Source organism: Panthera onca, chromosome A1 (assembly GCF_046562875.1).
Source record: "Panthera onca isolate mPanOnc1 chromosome A1, mPanOnc1 haplotype 2, whole genome shotgun sequence".
Classification (NCBI taxonomy): domain Eukaryota; kingdom Metazoa; phylum Chordata; class Mammalia; order Carnivora; family Felidae; genus Panthera; species Panthera onca.
This window is the reverse complement of record NC_138339.1, coordinates 142,240,717-142,254,486: the sequence shown is the minus strand read 5'-3', so window position 1 is coordinate 142,254,486 and position 13,770 is coordinate 142,240,717.

Sequence of the window (13,770 nt, the reverse complement as noted above, 5' to 3'; positions counted from 1 at the left end):
GTTGTTGTTTTGGGGAATACAATTGGGTACAGTCACTATGGAAATCAGTATGGAGATCCGTCAAAAAACTACAAATAGAATTAACGTATAATCAAGAAATTCCACTTCTGAGTATTTATTAAAAAAATGGAAATATTAATTCAAAAAGATATATGCACCCTTAGTTTCACTATAGCATTATAATAGCGAAGACATACCAGGGCCTGGGTGGCTCAGCCAGGTAAGCATCCAACTTCAGCTCAGGTTGTGATCTCACAGTATATGCCCTGCACTGGGCTCCGGGCTGATAGCTCAGAGCCTGGAGCCTTCTTTGGATTCTGTCTCTTCCCCTCTCACACTCTGTCTATGTGTCTGTCTCTCTCTCTCTCTCTTAAAAATAAATAACCATTAAAAAATGTTTAAAAAAAAATAGCCAAGATGTAGAAGCAACTAAATATCCATCAGTAGATGAATGGATAAAGAAAATGTGGTATATATACACATACACAATGAAATATTACTCAGACATGAAAAGGAATGACACCTTGTCATTTGCAACATCATGGATGGAACTTGAGGGTATTATGAGAAGTGAAATAAGGCATACAGAGATAGACAAATATCATATGATTTCACTATATGTGGTATCTAAAAAACAGAACAAACAGATAAAGAAAACACAACCGAAAGAGACTCAAAGACACAGAGAACAATCTGGTGAGTGCCAGAGGGGAGGAAGGGAAAGGGGGATGGATGAAATAGGGTAAGAGAATTAAAAAGTACATACTTCCACTTAAAAGATTAATAAGAAAAAAGAATGCATTGTACATCACAGGGAATATAGTTCACGATAGGTAATGACTTTGTGTGGGGACAGATGGCGGCTAGATTTATTGTGGTAATCACTTCCTAATGTATATAAATGCTGCATCACTGTGGTGCGCACTTAAAATTAATATAATATTGTACATGCACTACACTTTAATAAAAAAAATAGACTTCACCGTTTTTCTTATTCCTGATGAAGGCACTTGCACTCTAATTAGTGTTTAAGAGAGGAAGTGTATATTTATCATGCACTTAATAATGTTATTGTTCGCATAAATTAGCATGGGATTGTTATATAATTTAGGGTTCATACAAAGATCCATTGCTGGGGCACCTGGGTGTCTCAGTCGGTTAAGCATCCAGCTTCAGCTCAGGTCATGATCTTGCAGTTAGTGAGTTCGAGCTCACATCTGGCTCAACGCTGATGGGGCAGAGCCTGCTTGAGATTCTCCCTCTCTTCTCTCTCTCTCTGCCCCTCCCTGATCACGCTTTCTCTCTCTCTCTCTCTCTCTCAAAATAAATAAACAAAAACTTTAAAATAAAAAATAAACACAAACACCCATTGCCATAAAAGCAGCCAACGCTAATCACAGCAAATACAATTATAAGCCCAGTCAACATTTTTCCATTAGGATTTTCTCAAATAATTTTTTTTAATCTAACATCCTAAATAGGATCTGGAAAGTTGGGTTTTGTTTGTTTGTTTGTTTTGGTTTTTGGCCTTTGTTGTGATAGGATTATATAGCATTTTGATCTGTGTAACAACATTTTGATATCTACAAGTTCCAAAACATTGTGCTAAGTATCAGGGGTGAGTTAGGGAGTGGATTATGTCTTTCAGCAATGTGCGATGGCTGTGGCAGAATCTACTTGAATGGGCTGAGAAGGGACACCAGGCGGGACACCAGGGGGGACACCAGGCGGGACAGGAAGGAAGTGAGATAACAAGAGGAAGGAAGTGTACTGAATGCAGAATTTGCTGGTAGCAACAGAGCATTTGAGTTGCTTTCAGATCCTGTGTGACACTACTGCCCCAGTCTGAGACCTTCTATATTGACTGGGTGGAGTAGCCATGCTGTAGGGATAAGCCCTACTGGATACTCCTCTGGCCTGCTACCTGTCTCCAGGACAGATCTGGAATGGGGGCAGTAGGGATTTGATTGTCTTTCCTCATGCACCTTAAGCAGATGGAAATGGATTAAACGCAATCCTTGCATAGCCCTCCTTTATGTATTTATTTATCTGTGTATTTCCATGATGGCTTTAAGTCCCACTTTGGGACCCATGTGAGTTTTAGAAACGATGAAATTAGAGGCCCTGAGAGGAAAATCAGTGTCCAACAGGAACAATGATAGTACCAACCAGAACTAAGAGTTGTCAAATTCAGTGAATAAAAAAATACAGGATGCCCTGTTACACAATAAATGATAACTTTAAAAAAAAAAATTAGTATAAATATGTCCCATGCAATATTTGGTAAATACTTACATTAAAAAAATTCACTGTTCATCTGAAATTCAAATAAAACTAGGTGTCCTCTATTTATCTGGCAACCCTAGTTCAGGGTTTCAGAAAGCAAAAAGAGCAACACATTATTTATCTCTCGCTGTTTCCCAGTGTTTTTATATATGAAGCATGAAAGAATTGCCTTCTTTATATTCACCAACCTAATTATGTCAAACATAGAATGATCCAAGAATATCCAAAGCATGAAAGAGAAGTAGAAATTTAGACAAAGTTAAACATTTTTCCATTCCTAAACATTGTTCTCATGTAACTAAAAATAGGATTCTTACCACAGTTCAAAATCAATATTGAAAAAAAAATAGCCTACCGTTCTCATAAACATACCTTTAGGATTTGGCTTTGAGATTCCGAATCTGCTCAAATTTAAGTTAAGTGATTCTTGAAACTGTTTACTAAATTTAAAACACACACATATATGAAATACATGGCCTATACAACAAAAATTAATCAAGAGATAATTAATTGATAACTGAAAAAATTAATTCTATGACCTATACAACAAAAATTAATCAAGAGATACTTTCATTACCCTTAAAGTCAAATCCAATCAATCATTAGTTCTAAGACTTGTACCCCCAAAGTCACCTTGGGGAAATTATAGAGATGAATAAATATAGATACTCTTGATATTATGTCCAAAGAGCTAAGACCCCAATAGCAAAACTGAAGTCCTTTCCATTTATGGGAAGAAGAAAAAAAAAAAAAAAAAAAATCTAAGAAATGAAAAACAACATTTCTGCATGAAGTAAAAATGTCATGAAAAAAAATCCCCAATCTTATATCCACAACATGCCAAGACCAAGAGACTCTTTTTACAGATAATATCTACTCTCTAAGCAAAGTAGCCCACACCTTGCCTGATTTACTACCTAAAACAAAACTAAAAAGGGACAAATGGCACAATCTAGATCTCCAAATGTCAGAATGACAGATGTTATTTCTCTATTTCAGAGGACAAATCATCGATGCAGAGAATAACAAAATTTCAAAGGCATCCTAGCATGGTATCCTGGAAGAAAAATAAAGTGAAACAGTAAATCCTATCTTGAATAAGAGCCTGTATCACACCATCAACATGAGATACAAAGTGAAGCCATTGGGACATCCAAACAGAAAACGGAGAAGAGAATTTTCCCACATGGCAAGCAACTGAAACATGGAGCTCCCACCCTGTAGGTGAAAGGCAAGTTGGAGGGGAAGAGTTTTAGCCAAGATGTGGAATTTTCTACAATAAGGCCATTATTGGGGTGACTGGGTGGCTCAGTTGGTTAAGCGTCAGCTCAGGTCATGATCTCATGGCTCACGGGTTCGAGCCCCGCATCAGGCTCTCTGCTCTCAGCACAGAGCCAGTTTCAGATCTTCTGTCTCCCTCTCTCTCCACCCTTCTCCCACTTGCACTTGCCCTCTCACTCTCAAAAATAAATAAACATTAATAATAATAATAATAAACAGAAAAACGTCATTTATTTTCCAAAATGAAGACATCACTTCCTACTTACGTGATTCTAACCTAGGGCAAACTATTTAACTTCCCTTTACTTCAGTTGCTTAATCCATCATTGAGGATGATAATAATAGTATTTGTTTCATGATCAAGTTGTTATGAGTATTAAATGAATAAGTATTTGTAAGGTACTTAGCATCTGACACATAGAACATACTAAAAAGTGTTTGCCCTTTTGAAAAGTCTTGGGCATAGGGATCCCAGGAAGTGTGGTTATTCACAATGAAGACAAAAACACTCCTCATATGAGCAAACCATGTGGTATGACAGTCTACACAGTGTTAACACACATAGCATATCTCTGCCCCTCTCCTGCTCACTCTACATATGTGTGCATATGTATATGACACATAATGTACATATAGTAACTGACCTCCTTTGATTAAGAATCATTTAATCCTTCTGACCTCCCCTTTAATCTTTCTGACCATCTTATTGGTAAGCAAAGTGGTCTTCCCAAGACCATGTTGCCATTGCATGTCACTTGTAGATAGCAGCAGCAGCTAGGTGGTTTTCTTAAAAAGAAAAAAAAAAAAAAAAAGAAAGCTTTTCTTTGTCTTTGAGTTCACTTTTAATGCGGTGCCTTATCCGGGTTCCACATGCTTGCTTGACCCACTTTTTTTCTCCTCCTCACTTCTCAAAGGCACTGCAGGAAACAGGCAGGATAAGGGGGAAAAAAAACAACCTATAAATTCGAACATGCCAAGTTCAGCATCTGACTTTGGCAGTCACAAGACCGTAACCGAACCGTGTGGGCAAATTTCTACATTACTTTAAGCAACAAAAATAGTTCCATCTTCTTCTCTGTCAGTCATTTTTCCACTTCAGCATAATTACAAGGTTCTCTCCTAAGGATATCAGTTTTTAAAATAATTTATGCAACTGTGTGCGGCTCAACTATGAGTTTAAATGAAAGTTTTGATAAATGCAAGTAATGGATGTTAATTTACATATTCCCCAGCAATTATCTTTGGTATAAATGGTCTGAAGTTCTCTGCTACATCTTAAATAACTGGAGACGACAGTGTCCACGTAGACCTGGTTAAAAGGTCACTTCAGGACAGTGACAAAAATCGAGGTAGAGCCCAAGAAAAGCGTCACCAAAGGCCCAGGCAATCCAAAGTATTCCATTATGATGAGCAAATGTGCAAAAGGCCTGGGAAACTCATTTTCATAAAAATGATGTAAGGAACTATTCCTTATTTATAAATTTTAATGAATCCCTAATATGTGCCAGGCACTGTACAGAAGTATTGCAGACTCTGTGGGGAGAAAACAAAGAGCTGGGTGTGTTCCACCCGAGGGTACAGTAATGGCGTCACATCTAGTCTGGAGAGGCAAGGAGGGTGTCGTACAAGGGAGGGTTGTGCCGAGCTATGAAAGGAGATTTTGCAAAAGCTGGAAGGAGCAATATTTAAAGAACATGTGGCAAAAGGGATGGAAAGTAGCTGGGGAAGGAAAGACCAAGTGTCAACCTAAGGCTAGGCGAGCTGGACAGATGGCAGGGATAAGAGCAGTCATGGCCCATGAAGTCCAAATAATGAATTTTATTCCAAGAGCACTGGGAAGTTTAAATCAAGAGCGGGGGATGGGGGGGGGGCAAGGTTACACTGGCAGCCTTTGAAAAGTTTGTTTTAGTGTAGACAGACTGAATAGGTTATGGCAGTAGCGTGAGAGACGATGAGAACTTGAGACTGAATGGATGAGATGGAGAGAATAGGTTATATATGAGAGGTAAAGTGACAGGACTGGATGATGGATTCAGTGGGGATATATTTGATGATGTGTATCTCACACTAAAAACAGTACCTGGTACATAATAGCACTTAATATTTGTGGAAGAAATGTTGAATGAGCATATACAAGGATAAGGGAAATGAGGTGTCAAGGATGATTCCTGAGATTCTAGAGGGCATATCTTTGATGAATGGGGATGCCATGTGGAGACAGAAAACCTGGTAAGGCCAGGCTTCAGTTAAAGTTCATAGGTTTAGTTTTAATCACACTGATTTTGAGATGTCTGTAACTTACGCAAGAAAGTGGTCCAGAAAGCAGAGAGATCTGGCCCCTGGGTGGCTCAGTCAGTTAAGAGTCTGCCTGGATCAGGTCATGACCTTGTGGTTCATGAGTTTGATCCTTGAGTCGGGCTCTGTGCTGACAGCTCAGAGCCTGGAGGCTGCTTTGGATTCTGTGTCTTCCTCTCTCTCTGCCCCTCTCCTGCTCACTCTCTGTCTCTGTCTCTCAAAAATAAATAAACATTTTTTTTTTAATTTTTTTAATTTTAAAGAAAGCAGAGAGAGTGGATAATCTGGAAGCAGGAGAGGAGCTTTGGCCTGCAGATGTAACTTTCTAAGTCACTTATTTATAGGAAGTGATGGAAGCCTTAAGTATAAATGCTTTTACCCAGGGGGACTAGAGCAGCCACAGAAGAATGTCACGAAGAAGCCTGATAGGCAGGTTCAAAGAATATGATGGAAAGCAAGCTAAGAGACTATTTCAAGAGGAAGACAGTGACCGACAATGTTGAATGCAATTCAAAAGTCCCACATCTTGGGGCGCCTGAGTGGCTCAGTTAGTTAAGCCTCCAACTCTTGATTTCAGTTCAGATCATGATCTCGTGGTTTGTGAGTTCGAGCCCTGTGGCAGCACGGAGCCTGCTTGGGATTCCTCCTCTCCCTTTCTCTCTGCCCCTCTCCTGCGCGCACTCTCTCTCTCTCTTTCTCTCAAAATAAATACATGATTTTTTTTTTAAAGTCCTACATCTTAAAAACAAAGCACATTCTTTGGGTTTAGCAATAGACAATTCCTTAGCGAATTCAGAAGGAGCTGTTTCAGCAGAGTAATGGACCAGAAGCCACATTAAATTGGGCAACTGGGTGACTGTCGAGTGAAGAAATGGAAGCATAGTATATAGCTAATGGGAGAGGAAAAAATAGTATGGTGGCTGGACAGGAATGAGGGCACATTCAGATGACCAGGATATAGAAGAAAAGAAAAGAATTCAGCTAACCAGAAGAGGCTGCCCATAAAATAGCGAGATAATGAAACATGAAAGCTTCCTAAGCAAAGTCAACTCTGTGTCATGGCAGTGTTACAAATGCTCTCAGCAGGAGTTTTTAGAAGATTTGTAATATCAGGCTCGGGGGCGAGGACAGAATGACCAAAACAAGCACCTAGAAAATGGCCAAAGGCAACCTATCCCGAGAAAAACTTGCATCAGATTACATACTTCATAACATCTAAGGAGGAAAACATCCGTTGAAATTCCCTAAAATTGTTCTATTAAGGGGGGAAAATACTTAAACTTATAGACCATTTCCATATGCTTTTTATATGGATGGAGATGAACAAAGGGTAAGAATAACTACAAAAAAGTAAACGCACGGATAATAAGTCCAACACTGCAAATAGAGAAGGAAATCAAGTGAGTGGGAGTTGGGGGATACAAGGCTTTGAATAAATTATTTGATCTGGTGCCCTTTGCCATCCATTCTATGTCCCATTAAAATACATGTTTTAGGGGCATCTGGGTGACTCAGTCGGTTGGGTGTCCGACTTGGGCTCAGGTCATGATCTCACAGTTTGTGAGTTCGAGCCCTGAGTCTGGCTTTGTGCTGACAGCTGGGAGCCTGGGGCCTGCTTCGGATTCTGTGTCACCCCCTCTCTCTGCGCCTCCCCTGTTCATGCTCTGTCTCTATCTCTAAATAATGAATAAACATTTAAAATTTTTTTTAAATAAATAAATCAAATACATGTTTAAAAAATATATTTATAATTGCTAAAGCTGCTGTGCATATGACTGGTCTTTGTGGGAACAGTGGAAAACACTAGAACAGATCTTCTAGTCTGAAGAGGACACCATCATTTCCCACCATTTTTCTCTTGATAGGTTGGATGGATAGATGGATGGATAAGAAGAGATGGATCCATAGATGGAATTTCTACATCTGTATGAGAACTTGATGTCCTTGCTTGCAATTAGCAAATGGTAAGGAACACCATCCAGAAAGTAATTCAACCTGACAAAGTGCCTAAATCCATGGGAGCCAACACTCCACTCTGTGCAGGAAGTAAATGTGCTCAAGTCTTTCCCACTGGATCAGTCAGTGACATAGCACTCATTTGATCTACTTACACAGGGGTAAACGCTGTCATTTCTTTGGTTTCTCCTCTTGTGCCAATGTGTTGATGGTAGTAAAACTCGGGTTTAATTTTAGGGATCGGAGCAAAGTTCTCAAATGTGCAGCAGAAGCCGTCTGTTACAGCCTGGTTTCACAGAGAATCCTGAGGTGAGAGATTAGACATGTGGATCCAAGAAGTATTTGCCCTCGTAATTGTCCATTGTGTGTCTATCTCTATCAGGGCCTCTTAAAGAGAGTGGCTCTGCCAGGGCAGGATTTGGGCACTGCTGAATCCCCTGAGCTAATACCAATGAGTTTCCATTTATCACGTAAAACCCAAGCATTGGCTAAGATTTTAAATTAGAGTTTTAAATATTTTAATGATAAAAGGGAAGTGAAATATGCCCAAGTCCCAGAAATTGAGTGTCAGCAGAATAAGGAAACGAATCTAGAATTATTATCTCCTTCAATGAATTAGTTCAAAGGAAAGAAGCTGTAAACTAAAAGTTCCTTGATCATGAAAAATGTAACTGCTATATAATATACCCCAAAACTTACTGCTCTATCTCCTGCCCTTTGAACTAATTACAAGAAAATCAAGGGCAGCAGGTCTGGGGTTGATTCTAAAGTCATTTTGTGGTAATTTAAAGTAATTGGGATTTTTTTTATGATGGTTGCTGTAAAGAAGAATATATAGCTTTGCTATTCCTTGTGACAGTTCTTTGAATTACACCTCCAGAATAAGAAGTATGAGACATGGCTGTTAATTTATGGCAATACCCCCATTCACCATCATGGGCTGGCATTACAAATGAGCAAAGTAAGAAAAAAAAAAAGAAAAAAAACAGGCTCTGGATAAAATGAGAAGTGCCTGTCGGTCCTCTTCCCCAGCCTAGCCTCATTTCTCTCCACATGCACATCCACACCACGTTAATATGGCCCTCTGATGCCAATATGCATCTTGGAGCCAAATGGCAATTCATCTGGAATCTTGAGTGCTAAGTGAAATGCTTAAAGATGCAAGAATCTTAACTAGTAAAGGATCGGGGCGGGGGGGGGGGGGGGGGGGGAAGCATTCTATTAGTAATTAGGTAAAATCGAAGCATGGTGACAAGTGCCCTGACTGGCTGTCTCTGAGAAGCTTGCTGGGGGTAAAGCTTGTCAGTGGCTGCCTCCTTAGCACAAATTGCATTTGATCTCAGGAAGGGCTCTTCAGAGCAAAAGAGTATAAAGATGTTTTCAGTATCTCCTCTTCCCTTCAGTGTCCCTGCTGTGTGGGCGCCACGATAATTAGATGCTGGCTTTTAGTGGGATGTCTTGAGTGTTCAATTAGGTCTCCTTTCTTCCTAGCAGTCGTGTTTCAATATGAATGAACACAAAGCCAATTATCTTTTAGAAGCATGCTTTTGAGTTGCAACGACAGTCATCGTACATGTTTGACAACTATCACCATGAGACACAGCCCTTCATTCAGATTTTAGGGGAGAGAAAAAATAATAATGGCCTAAATTTCTGTTTGAATGCAACTGAAGTCAGGATGCTTCCCCCTCTTTGAACAGAGAGATAGTCCAAAAACTTGTTTTTCAAAGTGTGCTCAACAGGCCTGCAGTATCATCACCTGGGATTCCGTTAGAAATGCAGAATCTGGGGCCCCACCTCAGGCTGAATGAACCAAAATCTGGACTGGAACAAGATGGCAGGTGATCTGTATGCACCCAAAGCAGGAGACACCATCAAGGTATCACGTAGTTGTACACGATGTTTAGGAAAAATCTGCTCCTGGTTAAGAAGGGAAAGAAAGAAAAAGAAAGAAGCGATGTCCTGTTTTGTCAAAATGTCAACATAAAGGTAGCGGGCTATTAAAAGAAATAAGTCAGAGGTGCCTGGGTGGTGCAGTTAGTTAACCATCAGACTTCGACTCAGGTCAAGGTCTCATGGTTCATGAGTTCGCTCTCCGCGTTGGGCTCTGGGCTGACAGCTCAGAGCCAGGAGCCTGCTTCGGATTCTGTGTCTCCCTCTCTCTGCCCCTCCCCCACTCTTGCTGTCTCTCGCTATCTCTCTCTCAAAAATAAATAAAAACATTAATTTTTTTTAAAAAAGAAGAAGTCAGACTAGAACTGGTGTGATAGACATCAGTGAGGCTCCTAACAACTTTCAATTCTCCTTTCATTCTAAGTACACTGAAGGACTGCATCTCCTTGTACTTGATAAACTTGGCCATGACTGGGTGGCTTGCATTGGCCAAAGCAACGTGAGTGGGAAAGGATACATGCCACTTCAATGTGAAAGCATTTAGGACCTGGCACACCATCCCGCATGCTTTCTTTTCTGAAGTTCGTGAAAGCATAGTTTGATGGGGAGGTGCTATAAAGAAAAAGAAAAAAAGAAAAAAAAGACACTGAAAAGGAGAAAAAGTGCTTTTTTTTTTTTTTTTGGTCTCCTCACAAAAAAACAGTGAACATAGAGTTTTAGCAACATTCAAAGAAATAAGTCTGAACATATCTCTACCAATACTCGGAGGACAGCTTCCCCAGAGAGATGCTTTGACCATCGGAGGATTCTATATGAGTACAGAGTAAGCTTCTGAGATGCTGGGGTTTTAGTACTGTAGCATAACATCACATTTCTTAGCTGATACAATGGCAACATATGCATGAAACGAGATAGTGAAAGAGGTCAGCACCCAGTGGCAATGGAGGGCTGGAGAGCTAAGTAAGAGGTACAGACCTGCCTTCCCTCAAAGGCATCCATGCTGCTGGAATAGCCAGTGGAACTGGGAAATGTCTCAAGACCTTCAAATATGGCTACAAAATGCAACATAATATCTTGAGTTACAGCCTGTAGAAGGGGGAAATAGTCCTTTCTTGCTTTAGAGTAGAACAAAGAAGCTCTAACATAATTCTGAACCTCCTCTTTCTTCCTAAAAATGCCCAAATATACTGCTTTGTATTCATTGCAAGCTTTACCCATCTGTTCCTGAGGTGCTTAGAAGCGTCTATAGGTTTTAGATAAAGCAAGCATGGCCCTGAGGATGATTCCTTTCTGAAAGAACATGAATATGCTTGGCTAACAAGAGTACTACTCATATTGGTTTTCATAACAGGAGCACAACTAGAGTACCTTCCATTGATTACTTTTTATCCCACACACATTCACTTTTTTCAAAGCACTAAATGGCACTGTTAGTGATACTGAGATATCTGATAGTATCACTGGACTCTGAGTTCAAGAGAATTTAATCTAATCTAGAGAATTCCTGCTATCAAGCACAAGAAGACCACTTTAGGTACCCTTGCCAGAGGTCTACTGACATCATATGGGAACAACTTGAAAATGAGGAATGAAACCCCATATTTGTATTTGTTTCTAATTATTTACAGCTGGAGGACAGCATACTCCATAATGAAGACACCTATGCCGTGGTAGACCAGGACCTACCAGATACCTGCTCCAATAGGCAATGCCATTTGAGACAGAAATGTTGCTATTGAAGAAAGAGTCATTTAAGAGGAAGAGAAACTGAAGAAAGCCATTGTTCAACTAACCTCTGCCATGCACTTGAACAGGTTTGAACACACATGTCATGTTCATTTGTGCTGAAATGCAATGGAAACTCTAAGGCAAAGGACGTGGTTATTTGAGCCAAGTCCTGCGTTCAGATTTTCCCTGATTAATATAACAGATCAAGGAAATGTGTTTAGGTGTGTAATGATACGGCAATTCTTTGTCTTCGAAAGATGTGCTGAAACATTTTTAAATGAAATGGTTATGGAGTCCAGCCTTTGCATTACCATTATTTGGGTAGAGGCGAGGTGAAGTAAAGGTCTCAAGAGGCAAAACAAAATTAGACAATCATGATCACTGCTGAGGCTGGGTGATAGGTCTATCAGAGTCACTGAACCATGCTCTCTACAACTCTGAGTGTTTATAAACTGTTTATAACTCTGAGTGTTAATAAAGAGAAAAATATTTTAAAAAAACAAGCCAACGTCTATGAATTATTAATTGCTTGACATGGCTAGCCCTTGACTTACAAATCACAGTGGGTCAGCAAAGTGAAAGTGGATACAAGTGAGGGGGGTCTCCCTCTTCCTTCCTCTGCCACAGTGCACATAGGATTGCTACTGATTAAATTTAATCAACTATGCTAATTTATGTTTGACAGCTGGACATTTCTGGGACATTTCAAAGGAATATCTATCGATGGGGGAAAAAAGAATTTTTCTAACGAGCATTTAAAGCTTGTTCCTCTGAGCTGTGTTACCCCAAGTGCCCTTCTCTTGTGCTCCAAGAGCAAGACTGGCTCTCAACTCGGGCATGTCTTTTATCCTTTTTTTTTTTTTTTAATTCCAGATGAGTCATCTTCTCCTTTAAATTTAATTGGCATGTATTACATGTCTTATATTCTCAAGTTTCTTTTGCTTCTCCAAATTTCCTTGGGCTTCCAAAGTGAATTAGATATACTTCAAATTCTGTCTTAATCATGCTTCTCTTTGAAAAATAAGATTTCATGGGTCTGCAGAAGATTTTCTCTCTTCTCTTACACGAATTTAGAGAATACTTAATGGTAAGGAGGAAGATGCTGTTCTTTAGAACATCATAAATCTGAAATAATTCCAAAATAGATTCCAAAATAGTTTACAGACTAGAATTGGGCCATTTTTGATCTCAGAAATCCACAGCATGGGATATTTGGAAGATTTGAAGATGCCTTTGTTTTTTTTCTAAGGAATAGAACAGAAAAATTATTTGGACAGCGAAATCAATAATATTGAAGAAAAGAAAATTAGTAGTAGGAATTGCTTAACAAGAACTAACCAAGCTGCTACCCTCCATCAGGTAAAATCTACAGGTAAGTATCACTTAAAATAATTAACTTATATTAGAGAGAGTAATCAAAAAGGAATTTCCTCACTTTCCAAGGAAGTCTGCAACATTTTCTAACCCCCTAAAAGATCATCTGCATACAAGTGTAAATTGGTACAACCACTTTAGAAAACACTTTGCAGTACCTTCTAAAGCTATAAATATGGATATCTAAATTGCCTACCAATTCTACTCCCAAGTATATGCCCAACCGAAATGAATACATGTATTTGCCAAAACACATGTACCAGAATGTTCATAAGTGTACTTTCAGTACAGTCAGTGATGCTGAGATACATGTTTTAACCCATTAGGACAGAAGGTTAACACGAGGCCTGCTGGAATTGATTCTGAAAGTATACCAAGGTAGCCCACTTTTAGCCGATCCTCCATTGCCTCCTGAAATGAGCTGAATACCACTGGAGATAATCTAAGTTTTGACATATCATTTCCAGGGATTCCCGGGTAACTTACAAATCTGTAAACCATGAATAGTAATATATTAAATCACTGACAACCCTGGAAATTGTAGCAATATTTGTTTCTGAATGACAGAGCAGAAAAGATCCTGAAGCCACAGGCATGGGGTTCCATGAGAAAGTATGGAAATTCTGGACATGTTGGGGAAGCAACAATCTACACTACATGCTGGAGAGAGTGAACCTGACCCACAGATACTGAGTGTGTACTCTGGAGGCCTGCATGTGTAGTCCCTACTCCTGGATTTTGTTTAGCAGGTCTGAGCTTCTCTACAAATCTGTTCACCATCTAAAATAAATCTTCACAGGGGCACATTGGTGGCTCAGTCGATAGAGCATCCGACTTCGGCTCAGGTCATGATTTCACAGTTTGTGGGTTTGAGCCCCGCATCAGGCTCTATGCTGGCCTCTTGCTCAGAGCCTGGAGTCTGCTTCAGATTCTGTGTCTCCTTCTCTCTCTGTCCCT